At 40.2% G+C, this 14,921-nt stretch overlaps 1 protein-coding gene across 1 annotated transcript in view; it reads right to left on the reverse strand.

The window, feature by feature from the left end:
• Positions 1-11,852, reverse strand: part of myt1la (myelin transcription factor 1-like, a) — a 75,471-nt gene extending 63,619 nt beyond the window's left edge. The window contains exon 1 of the mRNA XM_036581868.1: positions 11,649-11,852. The gene's annotated coding sequence lies outside the window, so the exon portion shown is untranslated. The remainder of the gene's footprint in view (positions 1-11,648) is intronic.
• Between the last annotated feature and the right edge of the window lie 3,069 nt (positions 11,853-14,921).

The following is a 14,921-nucleotide window of genomic DNA, read 5'->3' on the forward strand; positions in this document are numbered from 1 at the left end:
CTGCATCCCACCGAGAAGGACGTGCTTTAATTACCACCAGCTAAGACAGGATGTCTCTCTCCCCTTCTCCCGCTCTCTCTCCTCGTGTTCAGAGAGAATGTAGACTAGGGGCCTCTGCATAATTACATGCAATAATGTGTCATTTTTATCCAACTTCTCTCCTTTACGTAAAGCAATGGCGAAAATTACACATCTTGTTAAAAACCCATTTTCCAGCTACATGCCTACATGTGCGATAGGGGAATATGTTCTGATGCAGGCGCGTCGCCGTGTTCTGTAGGGGCATTCGGCTTTAATGAATAATTAGCGGTGTGTTTTAGCTGAGTCACCGTGCTCCAGGGCCTGCACTGGACTCTAATGGAGGTGTTGCCTCATATCGCCCATTGCAGATATGTCTCCAGTGAGCCAATTGTATAGTGGCCTGTGTGAGGCATAGCAGGTTTGTGTGAGTATGTGTATGTGTGGTAAAAATAACAGCTCTCCCACTTCATGACTCATTCTGTGAGGCTGCCTGTCCGACACTCCTAAACAGTGTCTGGAAAGAAACCCTGGAGCCAGCTCCTTAATTTTCAGGCTGATCATTTCTTACTGTCTATGTGTGTGAGTGTCAGTCATGTATGTGTGTCTGCATGAGAGTTTTACTCATAATATGCCACTGAGTGAAATGCTCTCCTAGCTGGTTGCTGTGAGTGTGCTTCCTTATCAAATTTTCATGCGAGCTCTGTTACAAGTTGCTGTTACATAACTTAGAAGATAAAAGGTTTCTTCATAAGGACAATCAAAGGGCCAAATAAACTTGGCCTCATGCTCTGAATTAAGACTTTTTAAAAACATAAGCTGGGACTGAAAGTTAAGATTTAGAAATGATGCTCTAAAAACAAAGGTTCCTAACTGGTTCTAAGTCAGAGTCAAAGATCACCATTCATCTGTGTTCATTTCCAGTTTATGTTCCAGGCAAAACAGCCATTATGAAGAAATTATTTAGGCAATATTTCTGAGGACATTACATATAAAATAGTCCACTTGTTTAAGGGAGGAGCAAAGTCAAAGGAAAACAAAGGTTTTCCAAAACTGGAGTTTAAGAAATGATTGAAAAATGTAGAGAAGATGAGACTCATAACAACCATGCAAGACCTGGCAGATGAGCAAATCTCTCACCATCAGATAAAGAGCACTTAAAGCGTTCTACTTTGAGAGTGAGGAGAAGATCAAGCTCCATTCTTGCCTCAAACATGAAAAATACACAGATGTTGAAGGATGGAAAGAAACACCTGTCTATTTCTTCAGATCAGATTCAGATTTTTTTGTGATAAGATAACTCACTGCTATGAGTCTTAAAGTAGGTGTAGCTGTCAACAAGCCATTACTAAGATAACAAAATAGACAACAAAAAAAAAAAATCAAACAGAGAAGCTTCTGGTGTCCTTAGAACAATGGACAGACCACCCCAGAGTCCAGACCTCAACATCACTGAATGTGTTTCAGATCACTTTCATTGTGAGAAGCAGAAAATGCAACCAGCTTCTAAGACTGAACTTTAGAGGTGTGGAGAAACATTCCTACAGAGTCTCCTGAAAAGAATGGAAGCGGTATTAAAGGCAAAGTGTGGGCACAAATACTGAAAGAAGATACTGTATTTAGTTGTTGAAGCTTCTTTGTAATTAATGGTTACATACATTTACTGTTTCCAGCTTTCTTCCCGACACTAAAAAAGGAATAACTTGTGCTTAACAGGAAATTAGACTGGAAATGAAATATATGAATGTTGGTTTGTGACTTTGGCTCAGTAATGTATTACCCTTTCATCAGAGTGGACATTCTTCAAAATGAACTCTTGAATCTTGAGCCATGAAGTGTATGTTTCTGCCTTTGAATCTACTGTGACCTAAAAGCATAATCACAGTAGATTCCCAAAAAATGTGATTTCTCAGGGCTGTAGTGGCATTCTGTTTAAGAAGATCTAACAAGCCGAAAAACCATAGATGCTAATTTTGTCACAAACTGTTTTGAGCAAGTAAAGCCATAATAAAGCAATAAGGTTGACCTCGAGTGGCTTATTGCTTTTATAAAACGGCGGCCAGCATAAAATATATTAAAATGCACAATGCGTTAGATAATTATTCTAGTTATTATTAATAATAACCAACATAAATAAGTATTCTGCCAAGAAATGTAGTTCCTTTAGAGTGCGGTATCGTTGCTAAGCAACCATGGACCGCTGAATGAGGAGAAGAACGTTCGGTCGCCAATCAGTGAACATGTGATAAGCACTGTTTAATGCAAAAACATTCAGTTTATACGTACTTTTTGGTCACCAAATTAACACCGCGAATCTTCGCCACTTTTCTCACACTGGGGCTGAATCTCAAACGGCTCCCGGCTCCCTACATAGTGCACTACTTAGGAATTTAAATACTCCTCCACCCCAACAGTGCAAAATATCGCTAAAAATGGTCATTTGGGATTTATCCACATTGATACTCGACACGCAGTTCACTATTTGACAGCAGAAGCTAGAATTTCTAAACGTAATGTTACAAAGCACACTATTTAGCTAGCTAGGTTAGCTAACTTAGCTAGGAAGTACGGAACCGTTTGGGATTCAACCTGGGTTTGATGCTACTTCTGACTGAAACACTGACATTTGAAGCCTGTAAGCCATTCAGGTGACATGCTTTAGACTTTTACACTGTCGTTTTCAGTGAATCATATCGTGAGTACTTTAATTCAAACCTGTGATATTAATGATGGAGTTGTTTATGCTGTTTGCTATATTTTAGCCTGTTAGCTAGCTGACCAGCCAAGTTCTAGTTACGAAAATAAGTTTTCAGCCCCTCAGTTTAAACAAAAACGGGTTCTTACTTCATCAGTTCACTTGGTGCTCCGTGCGATCAAAGATTAATTCATTAACAGCAGAAAGGTTTTTCGTGCCGTGGCGCAATAATACAGAGTTCAGTTGTTGTAAGGCGGTCATACCCATGGTGTATCGTGGATTTTACAACGGCTTCGAACGCGGCTCAGCCAATCAGATTTTAGGACCGAAACTATCCGTTTTATAAGCATGAATATACTTTACTCTTCAGTCAGTTTTTACTACTCAGACTTTAAGAGACATTTTGGCTTAAAACTAGCATTTAATATGTTATTTGTCATGCTATGTGAAAGTCTGTAGAGCAGCATTGCATCACCTCATCGGTTTGACAGAATTCACAATTTTTTTTTTCATTTTGTATTTTCGGCACTGAAAAAAAACAAAAACAAAACAATTTCAACAGTTTGCCCTCAAGTATCCACTCCAAGGGGCTTGTAATTTTTCAAACGTTACTCCCACCTTCAAAATACATCATTAAAAGGAGGTTTTTCTAGTCGTTAAACTGGAAAATGTCACTCTAGAGACTTTTGCGGCACCACTGTAGGAGGTGAGTAGGCATGTTTACAACACATGTAGCAATGGTTACATTTTTCATTTTTGCTGAAGTGCCCCTTTAACAAATAAGTAACAAGCCCTTAGACAAGATAAGGTTAGTTTTAAAATGGTCCTTCACACCTGCACATCTCGTTTCCAAAAATGGTTCTTTAATGAGTCGAACCATTGAAAGGTTCTTTAGTGGTTCTTCTATTGTATGCTCCACAGAGATCTTTCTGGCACCTGGTGAACAGCACTATGACCAAAATAAATGTACTGCTTATCCTGGGTACAAGTAAATAATGCAGTAATTCATGCCTAATATCCAGACTAAAGTAGATAAAAATGAATGTCATCTCCTTCATGGTACTTTGAGCTCTCTGAGGTCTTCTGGACAAATCAGTCACATTCACTCCATCATACTCCTAGCCAGCTCAAATACCGTCTTTATTCTGGAAATACACTATTACAAAAACAACCCGTCTCTCCGCCGATAATCGCCAAATACTCGCTTGTTCCAATTTAGGCTCACTAATGTTCTCTATAGCCTTTCTCCTTCCGTCATATGTGGAGCGCAGCTAGGGGATAGAAACCTGCAGAGCTGTGCAGAGCAGGGCTCATATAATCACCTGAGATTAGTAATTAGGAAAAATGCCCTGTCTCACAAAGAGGCCTTTTCTCGTTCAAAGAGGACGATGATGATAGTGCTCTTTTCGCCTCCTCTCATTTACCCGTTTTTGAATTCACTAAACAACAGCACAGCAGCCTACTGCGCCTTACACAAGCTCAGGTGGTGAGAGCTTCTCTCAGGTAGGACTGAATCATCATCATCATCAGATGGTCGTGAAGAAGAATTGTGCTTTTAGTGCACCTGCTGAGATGTCTAACTGGGTTACTGCACACACACACACACATATGCGCATGCTTCCTGTTTGAACTGTTGCTGTCTGCTGCATGGCAATGTACTGTAGTTGCATGGTGTAGTAAGAACAGGCCCACCATGAATTGAGTTAAAGTGGCATGAATTGAGTGTGTGAGCTTGTGGGTTCGTGTACACTCTTAAAAAAGATGGTTCTTCAAGGGTCTTTTAGTAGAGACAATAGCCCTATATAGAACCATAAACATGCAAAGAACAATTTATATTCTTAAAGGATGCATGAAATGGTTCTTTAGATTGATGGAGAATGTGTTGAATATGGTTCTGTATAGAGTTCAATTATTGTTACGATGTCAAGCTTGTAACATTAAAAGAAGCCTTTTTGGTGCTATCTAGAACCCTTTTTAACTCACTTTTTTCATCCTGCCATGATCTGCTCATTACAATTACAGGTTTGGCTGCAATAATATTTATGAATGCAGTACTGTGAAAAGTTACATTTAACAATCTGTGACACACCACAGACAGTATAACGTAACATTACTTTGCCAACATGTATGTGAACAAGCAGGCTAGCTTGCAAATTACGTAAAGTTAAGCTTACGTTATTAACATTAAATATTTTCCTAAGGTTGGCAGGTCTGTGGTAACTCAATTTACAATTTCAACTTTACACATCCACTCCAGCCTCTTTATCTTTGCAAAAGAGGAAAAGGCACCATCCTCCCAGCCAGACGGAGTGGGGTTGTGGGGTGGGGTGGGGGGGCGAGAGGGACAAAGCCTATTTTGTGTTGCTGTCGATTTGCAGACTCTTGAAATTATTGACATTACGCATTTGTCAACCCCGCCTGATATATGTGGGGAATAAACCCAGTGCTATGATTGGTCGGACTCTTCTTCTTTTGTTTTTCAGAAGGTTAGATGCTGCTGACTGTTAGATTTGAGTACTACACAACAGAACTCACAGGTGTCACCAGCCTTTTACGTAGTTCAGAGGGAAAATCATATCAGCATACTTTAATGTCGAAATGCGTACCTGCTACACAAAATGTGTATAGGTTGGCAAGTCTGTATATAGTTGTTAATGGTGAATTACACCAATTGTTAAATTATTTCTGCATATTGAAATGGTAAACAAAGTCATTTAGAGTGAGCTGATACGAAATGCTCTGCTTTAGAGACACTTATGGAGTCAGAATTGTCCTGCAGAGCTAAATTCCACTGAAGGCTAACTTACATAAAGTACTTATGGGAATATTTATGAATATGCTGCCTGACGTCTGACAATTTGTGAGAAGGTTTTGTTGTAAAACATATTTTTTAAAAAATCCATTCACGTAGAGGGTACATGCAAGACATTTTAAGGCAAAATAGTATAACAAAGAAATTGTTTTTCCAGATTTACCACTATTTTACCAACATCAACATTACACATAAAAACTCAGAAAACAAGTGTAGGTTCATTGGCTACTTGGTAGACATTTCGGCCTCTGGTTCTTATCACCTCTACTGTAAAGAAATTTGAGTTATTAGGTTTCTCTACCATGCACTATTTCATGTCTAATCACTCTGAATGACTTTGTTTACATCTCAACGACTGATTTATGCATTGTGAAACCTTGGTGGAATTCCCTTTTAATCCATTAAACAGCAGTTATATTATTATCATCTTAAAAGGTCAGGGCCAGCCGGCAGGCCCAAAGGCCCAACACTTTTAAAACCTAAGAATAGCTCAGCCAGTTTGCATTGAAATCACTGTAGTTACTAAATGATAGGTGTTATGTAATAAGCAGGGGATTTTAAGGGGTTAAAAAATATTCCAATGTTTTTCTATCTGTCTCAGCAAATGCCATAGTTACAATTGCGATCATGTACAATTACCGCAGACAATAAATTTTTTCCTATATTTAGTAAAAGTACAGAAAACCCACAGGCTCAAAATACTTTTATAACAGCACTGACCCACTGCCTTCTATTATAAGTGTGAAAAAATATTTTTTTCTGTTCTTTTCTAGGTACAAGGAAAGTATTCTCTGTTGTAATCGACTGTATGCTACAGATGCAGCAGACAGATACTAAACTGAACAATTCATTTAAGATTCTCCTCTTAGTAACTACTATGAATTATTTGCTATCTACTATGAAACTAATATGTAAATGATGTAGCTATGAGAGTTAGTTGAAGCGTGAGGCTACATTCACAGATTAAAGGGTTAACGGCAACTCTTCATAACCATCCCCCCCCCCCAAAAAAAAAAGTTTTCAGCAACACAGTTTTCAGCAGCAGTGTCGTCTATTCATAGAGAACAGATGAATCTGGTGAGGCAGTGCTGCACAGCTCCATTGTGTTCAATATTTGCCATTAGAAGATGACCCAGTTGAGGCCTCTGCTGAATTCCAGCTGTTTACTGAGGGTGAACGCCAAGGCTGAATTTGTTTACTGTGCAAGCCTGCTGGGATACAGCCAGGGCCATCCTTCTCTTCTCTACATCCTCTCTCGCTTTCTCGTTCACTCCATTTCTCGGTCTCTCACTCTTTCTCTTCATCTAGGTCACAGCAGCAGTGTGTCATATACGTAGATGAGGGCTTCCCATGGAAACGCAGTAGGAGCACAGCATCATCTGAGTGACTGTGGCCTTCATACAAGATAACCATGCTGTACTCACACAGTGTAGAAAAAAACATGGCCCTTAAAAAAACCAAAAGCCCTAGATAGCTACTCCATCTGCTTTTTTTCCATTCTGTTTTGTTCTTTTTGTTCCTCAGCACTAACTTAAATCCACAGGCCTACCATATGGTGCTTCTGTTCCTCTATTTCTACAGCTTTTAGCAGAAATAGAGTAGAGTGGACATATCTTAGACCACATATTCCACAGAATATTCTAGTTTGATTGTCATTAGAAATGCAGTGAATTTCTGTGTAAGGCCTCAGCTTAAAGGAATATTTTGCATAAACAGCAAACTTGCACAATTTTTTACTTTCACTTGGCTTGTGCTCAGCCACAGTCTGAGACAAGAACAGGCAAAAACATTAGTATCTATTTTTTCTTGTGGATGCAAAGAGCTAAGTCGCCTACCGTACATTAGCCTAACATTAAATAATTATTACCGAAACATACAATTACAGTAATTGCGAACAAAACCATAACCATCATCACCTCCCTATCTATTATGCTGTACATAAATGGTTACAGATGCCCTTAAATTTGCAGTCTTAGACTGTATAACTGCTGTGAAGCAAGGCATTTGTTGGAGAACAATTCATTAATGATAAATGAACATAGACTACACTTTGTTAAAAGACAAGACTTTGATTGCAGTAAGATTGTCCCATTGGTGTCATGATTCCAAATGGAGTCTTTAAGGCCTTAACAATGGAATACCTTTAATAGATTGACAGAGCATCACTAAAGAAATCACAGTTTGGTTACTGCAGGAGGCGGCTTCTCTCCTGCAAAACTAGCAGAGGGAACACTGCAGCTCATATGCAATTCAAAATCACTGAGGGGTATTGTTCTACCTCTGCATATTCTAGTGTATGTAGTGAATCTCAACAGAAATGCAAACAATTCTGACCTAAAATTTTATAAAAATGTGGCAGAGCGTGTTTGTATTAAATGTATTGTGATAATTGAAATGACATGGGTTAAGACCAATTAGATTTTTTTATAGGATAAAGTGTGGACACAACAGGTCACATATTCAGTGAGATAATTATGTCATGCATGTACATTATGCACAGCTGAAAAGCCATCCACTTGCTATTGTTCCTCCCCAAGCCGCCTTCACCAAAGAGGCTATTTTTATCCAAGCCATTGCCGCACATCAGACAGTGTGTGTGCATACGTGCGTGTGTGTGTGCGCGGGCGTGTGTGTGTGTTGGGGTGAGAGTGGGGGTGTTCATTAAGCTTGTAACATTGTGAAACAGGCAGGGTGTCTCTCTCTCTCTCTCTCTCTCTCTCTCTCTCTCTCTCTCTCTCTCTCTCTCTCTCTTACTCTCTCTCTCTCTCAGCCAGCTATCTTATTAATGACTCACTGAGCCTGGCTGTCTGAGGCAGGGAAACCCTCTGGGGTCACGGAGCTCTCAGACACATCATTCAGATCTGCTCATAAGAACACATAATCAGCCTCGTTCTAAAGCTGCTGCCTCCAAACTCATTATCAGCCTTATATGAAATGTTCCTGCTCAAAATTCATAATCAGCTCTATACTGAAACTTCTACCTCGAAATTCACTGCCTCTTCTTAAATATTCTGCCTCAAAATTCACAGTCATTTTAAACCTTCTCATTTTTGTAAGAATAAGCTTATCAGTCCCTGATTAGGCGTGCCACCTCAAAATCCATTATCAGCCTCAAATTCAATCTCCTGCCTCATTTACATCACGTTAATGGCATTTGGCAGATGCTCTTATCCAGAGCGACTTACAATTTGATCATTTTTACAGAGGTAGGTGAGAGTAGTGTTGGGAATCTTGCCCAAGGACGGTATATTGTAGGGTGTTTGCCCTGACGAGGGATTGAAACCCAGTCTACAGCATGTAGGGCAGTGATCTACATACTAAAACTTAAGCCTAAAAATACCCTCTACCTCAAAATTAATACTTAAATATTAGTCTCAATATTAAATATTTCATCTGAAAGGTCATAAGCTCCATACTAAAATGTATTACATATTCTGCCTCAACATTCAAAATTAGCTCCATACTGACATATCTACTTCAAAAGTCAGTCTGCCTCATATTGTATCTTCTGCATCAAACTGTGGACTCATATTCAGTCTTATAAGAGGTGTGCAACCTCAACGTTCATGAGTAGTATCAAATTAAATGTGGTCTCAGCTTCTTACTAAAACTTAAAAATTCAAACTTCAATATTGACTGTCTGCCTCATATTACATCTTGTGTCTCAGAATTCATAATCAGCCTTATATGAAATAGTCTCAAAGTTCATACTGAGTTCCATACTAAAATTTCTAAAACCAAAATACCTTACACATTTACTGTAGTTTGCCTCATTAAATATTCTGCCTTAGATTTCACAATTGGCTCCATACTGAAACTTCTGCCTTGACATTCACTGTCAGACTCATATGAAATATTCTGCCTCCAAATTCATAATCATTTTAAACCTTCTAACTCATAATAAGTCTCATAGTATGTATGCCACCTCAAAATTCATAATCAGCCTCGAGTTAAATGTTCTGTCTTAGGTCTGTACTAAAACGTCTGCCTCAAAATACCTTTTACCTCAACTCACAGTCTGCCTCAGATTTAATAATCAGCCTCATATAAAATGTTTTGTCTCAAAGGTCATAATGAGCTCCAAACTAAAACACCCTCCCTCTCTGTCTTTTGCTTCAATATATTCAGCATATCAGCACATCATCTGTCTCAAAATCCCTTAACTAGCCTCACACTAAACTTGCCTCATGAAAGTTCTAGTCTAATAGTCTAATATTAAGTGCCACCTCAAAATTTATAGTCAGCATCAAATTAAATTTTCTATTTCAGCTCCATATTAAAACTTCTACCGCCTACCTCAATATTAAGTCCAACTCACGCTGCCTCACATTATATATTCTGCCTCTGAATTTACAATCATCCTCATATGACATGCACCTGCTCAAAACTGATGAAGAACTCCATACTAACATGTCTACCTCAAAATACCTTCTACCTCAACCATTTAAAATATTGCTCCATCTTAAATAATCAGCTCCTGAGTCAACCTTCCACCCTAAAACGTCCATCTCAAAATTCAAAGTATTCTTAATTTAAAAATGTAATTGGCTTTATGTTAAATGCTCTGCCTCAGATTTCATTTTCAGCTGCAAAATTCATTCTCAGCTTTGACGTTCGGTCTCAGAATGCCTTTCACTTCTACCACAAAAATGTTTTGCCTAAAAAAATTCAGAATGAGCTTCATACTAAACCTTCAGTTTCAAAATTCACAATCCGTCTCATAGTAGAAATCATACATAATCATACATCATACATAACGGTCAGCCCCAAACTCCAAAGTCAGACTTTAACCCTTTCACTTCAAACCTAATAATGCCTCAGTGTTGCTGCACCTGAAAGAAATTTCCAGTCTGTCCATTGTAAGATGCAATACATGGCCATCAGAAAAAGCCCTTAAACTTTTACAGATGTGTCAAAGTTTAGACAAAGACTTAAACTTTGTAAGAACGGACTCACCACATCGCACACGAGCTATAAAAGAATCCGCATCTTAACATAACGCTGGTGTGCAGAACAATACGGCAACTTCTGGGGATCAAAGCATGATCTTAAATTCACTGAGGCCCAAATGCTGTGAGGAGTCTGATATGCAGATGCAGAATATAATCATTCATTTAGAAGTATTTGAAGTGATGGCAGTGGAAAATCTGCAGCAGCTCCTGCAGGACACACTTCCCAAAGCCTGCTCTTAATCAGTGAGACAGAACCAGCACGACTGTTTTCACATCAGCAGCAAAAGGCAACTTTTTCCTGTTAACAACCTTCCACTCTGCATAAACAAATCTAATACTTGTACATATGAATTATGAATAACTAGTTGCTTCAACATTCACAACTTCCAATTGCTTCTTCTTTCACATTGTTTTCTAGACATTTTGACTGTAATTTCTATGATTTCATTACTGAATTGTGTTCCATGTAAAGGTCCCATTATACATGCGCAACATTGCTGGGGTTTATTCATGATAAACATTTGTAAATATGAATGATAAACTCTGCATGGGTATATACTCTCTAAGGGTGTTTCGCACACTCTTGGCTTACCTTTCTATTCGCTGCTTAAGCATCTGTGGAGTTCTCCCTTTGTTTAAAATCGGAGGCGAGTTCGCCCAGAAAGACTTGCACAAGTTTAAATTGCTGAACTTTCACAGCTGCTCTTTCTTCCTTGTTCCCCTCAAAATGCAAAGTTACCTCATTGCTGCTTTTTCAAGCCATGTAACAAGCCCACAAAATTAATGTATGACCAAGATGAGTAAGAAATGACTTATTCAGCCTGAGAAAGAGCTGACAAAGAGAAAAAAGTCAAGTTACTGAGCAACTGTGCTGTTGACAATCCAGCACAACTCTTACAAATACACAAAATTGGCCGTAATCACTTTGTCAGATGGCTACTCCACAGTTTAGTGTGCTGGAATGCACAAGTGATTTCTTTACCAATCTATGGCAGTGTCTAACGCTCCCTTCTATCTTCACGCGTATATATATACATATATATACAAGCACATACACATACATCCACATATTCACATGCACAGACGCCCACGCGCTCCGTAATTTCAAACCAGTCATCACAACACATAATGCCAGCACTGCAAAACAAGAAGTAAACAAAGTGAAACCTACTGAAATGGCGACACTGTCTTTCTCACTCTCTCTCTCTCTTTCTCTCCTCCTCTCTCTCTCCCCCGTTGCCTGCCACCGTCTCTTTCTTTCTTTTCCCTCCTTTTCTTTTTGCACTGTTCACTCGTTCGCTCCTCTCTTCCCTCGTTCTATCAATCTTTCTTTGTTTGAGCTCTCTGTCTGTATTATTATCCGCTAGCACTTGGAGAGATGGAGAGGGAGAGGGAGTGGAGGAGCGGGGTGAGCTGCAGCCGCTCTAGAGGAGAGAGAGAGAGAGAAGGAGGGAGGGAGGGAGAGCAAGAGAGGCAGACAGACAGGAAGGAGGGGAGTGAGAGATGGAGAGAGTGAGGGATGTACGAGGTAGGAGAGAGAGAGAGAGACAGAGAGACAGAGACTGCAGCAGCAGAGCAAAAGTGTGGAGGATGAAGCAGGCAGAGCCAGACTTACCGTCTTTCTCTCTCCAGCAGACAGCAGCCAGCCAGCCGCTATGCAAAGAGACGGGGACAGAATGAGAGAAACCGGCGGAGCTTACACTGAAGCGTCCATTTCCTGGCCTGTGAGAAACAAGGGGAACGTATTTCAGTCTCTCTTTCTCTCCTCTCTATATTAATTCTGTGCTGTAGACAGTCTGTTCTTAGTCACTCCCTGCATAGCTCTCCCCTTAGACCACAGAGTGTACAGAGCCATGTGAGCGCAGTAGCGTGTGCAGCAGACTCAGTGCGTGCATGAGAGAGAGAGAGAGAGAGAGAGTGAGAGAGAGAGAGAGAGATAGAGAGAGACAGAGAGGGAGAAAGAGAAAGACAGTGCATGCTTGGTATAGAATATGAATTAAAGGGATGCAAAACATATCTCATGGAAAATTAATTCAGTCCCACATTACATGAGGACAATCTCTGCTTTCAGTGCGTGCCGTCACTGTCAGCTCACAATTTGATGTAATCCCCAAAGAGACCAAAGTTTTCCTGTTGCGATGAAAAATAGGCCAAAATGCTAATGTCTGGTACCGTCTGTAGGTTATTTTTTGGAATTATTGCGATTTTCAGATATAATACTGCTGCATACTGGGGCGGACAGTTCCCGGTACTGAAATGTAACAAACAGTGGACAGTTCCCAGTGCTGAAATGTAACAAAACAGTGGACAGTTCCCGGTTCTGAAATGTAACTAAACAGTGGACACCTCATGGTGTTGAGATGTAACAAATACTGGACTGCTCTCAGCCTCATGGAGTTGAAATGGAATAAAAAGTGGACAGCTCCCAATGCTGAAACAAAACAAAACAATGAACAGCACATGGTGTTAAAATGTGACAAATAGTAGGTTACTCCTGGTGATGAAACCTAACAAACAGTGGACAGCTCATGGTATTGAAATGTAATAAATAGTGGACCACTCCCAGTGCTAAAATGTAACAAACAGTGGGCAGCTCTGAGTGCTGAAATATAATCAAAAAGTGGGCATCTCCCAGAAAAATAGGCCAAAATGTGTAGTACTATCTGTAATAGTTTTACATATCTATAAATACAGCATAATATCCAGATAAATCCAGATACAGTGTATCTTCTGGTTGTGAATTTGAAGGGTCTCATAGACAGCTCCTAGAACTGAAATGCAACACTGAGTGGACAGCTCCTGGTGCTGAACACACTGGTGCTGAGCTGCACAGCGGAGGAAGATTCAGCAAGGGGTAGCGTCTAAACAAGGCAGTTTAAGAGAGACAAACAGCTCTTTTATTGAGTTCTCACCTTTCTACCTGTGCTGTTTGAACAACAGATGAATCGTGGGGGCAACTGAGCTGCCTCTCGTTTGCGTACTGTATATAATGGCAGCTGTCTTAGAAATGCCTCTCTAATCACATTAATAGGCTTAATCAGTGAATTAGTAGCGGGGAAATGTCAGAGTGGCCAGCAGAAAATGGAGAGGCTAATTAATGGAAAGGGAGACTGGCTAAAAAAGCCGCCTAGCATCGAGGACACGTGTGGAGGGTACTCTACCTCACTGGCAATGCTCAAGAGGGTCCACTGTAAAACACTCGTACGGAAATTACGTGCATGGACGCAGACACTCATTAGACAAAAAGCATAATATGCACACGCCTGATAGCCAAGGACTGTTGCATGCAGTAATACACGTTAGTATTTTAAACCATACGGTAACCACTGTCTGGGATATGTGGTACAACTGTGGCAATAATTATGAAGAAACCCTTTGAGATTTGCCAAGACTGTTTTGTGTTTGCACTGGAGAATGACTGGAGAGGACGCCATTTGTGTGTGCCACGAACAACCTTCTTGTCACTTCTCTGGAAAACAGACCGATCGATAGACGCCACATGCACACACAGAGCAATCACACCACTCTCAAAGCTCTTTCACAGCCTCAGCATCAAAGTCTGCCGTTTAGAGAAGCCTGCGAGCCTGTCTGGCGCTTTCCCTTATCCTCCCCACTCTGAGTGTTATTCTGCAGGGGCTGCAGGGGCTGTGACAGCGCCCATAAGGATTGGTCTGAGATCAGCTCCGCTATAAAATCTTTATTTTCTCCACATCCCAAATGAGAAAATGAGAAATGCCACACTGCTCTGAGATCAGAGGCTGGAGGCAACGCACCAGCGATGGAGGCGACAGGCACAAAGAGCAGCCTCAGCCACAGAGAGCGGGGATTTAGGGGGGTGGGGGGGCACAGGGAGCCATAAGCAGTAATTAAAGGAGATAGCTTGGGGAGGCTGAGAGGAGAAGAGACTGGAGGAGACACACACAGGCATGAGGAAAGAGCTGAGGCAGCGGCGTGTGTGTGTGTATGTGTGTGTGTCTGTATGTGTATGTGTGCATTGGGGGGCAGACATGTCTTCACTGGTGAAGAAGACAAATGCAGACTGATAGGCTGGAGGAGCCTCATAGGGGCTGATTTACTTCCAGAGATGGTGCATACATTCTCACACACATACTTGTGTAACTATCTTTATATTTATTTTTTCTATATTTAGTTGAATACTGCTATACCTTCACCTAAAATAACCCCTGTGACCAAAAGGAATTTTTGTTTTTTTCTTAAAACAATTTGTACATGTAAGCAAATTCATACCGTCATACAGCACTGCACATAAGTCAGAGACCACCTTTGATTTATTTTATTTTTATAGTCAAAAAAGACAAGAATTATTAATTATAAAGATATTCAGGGGGTCTCTGTCTTTTTTATAGGTCTCTTTTCAGGAGGCTTTCAGTGTTTCGGAAATCTGCAGTTTTTTTTCACACATTCAAAGTTCAGTCTTAGAAGT

The sequence above is a fragment of the Colossoma macropomum genome, unplaced genomic scaffold, assembly GCF_904425465.1.
Source record: "Colossoma macropomum unplaced genomic scaffold, Colossoma_macropomum, whole genome shotgun sequence".
In the NCBI taxonomy this organism is placed as follows: domain Eukaryota; kingdom Metazoa; phylum Chordata; class Actinopteri; order Characiformes; family Serrasalmidae; genus Colossoma; species Colossoma macropomum.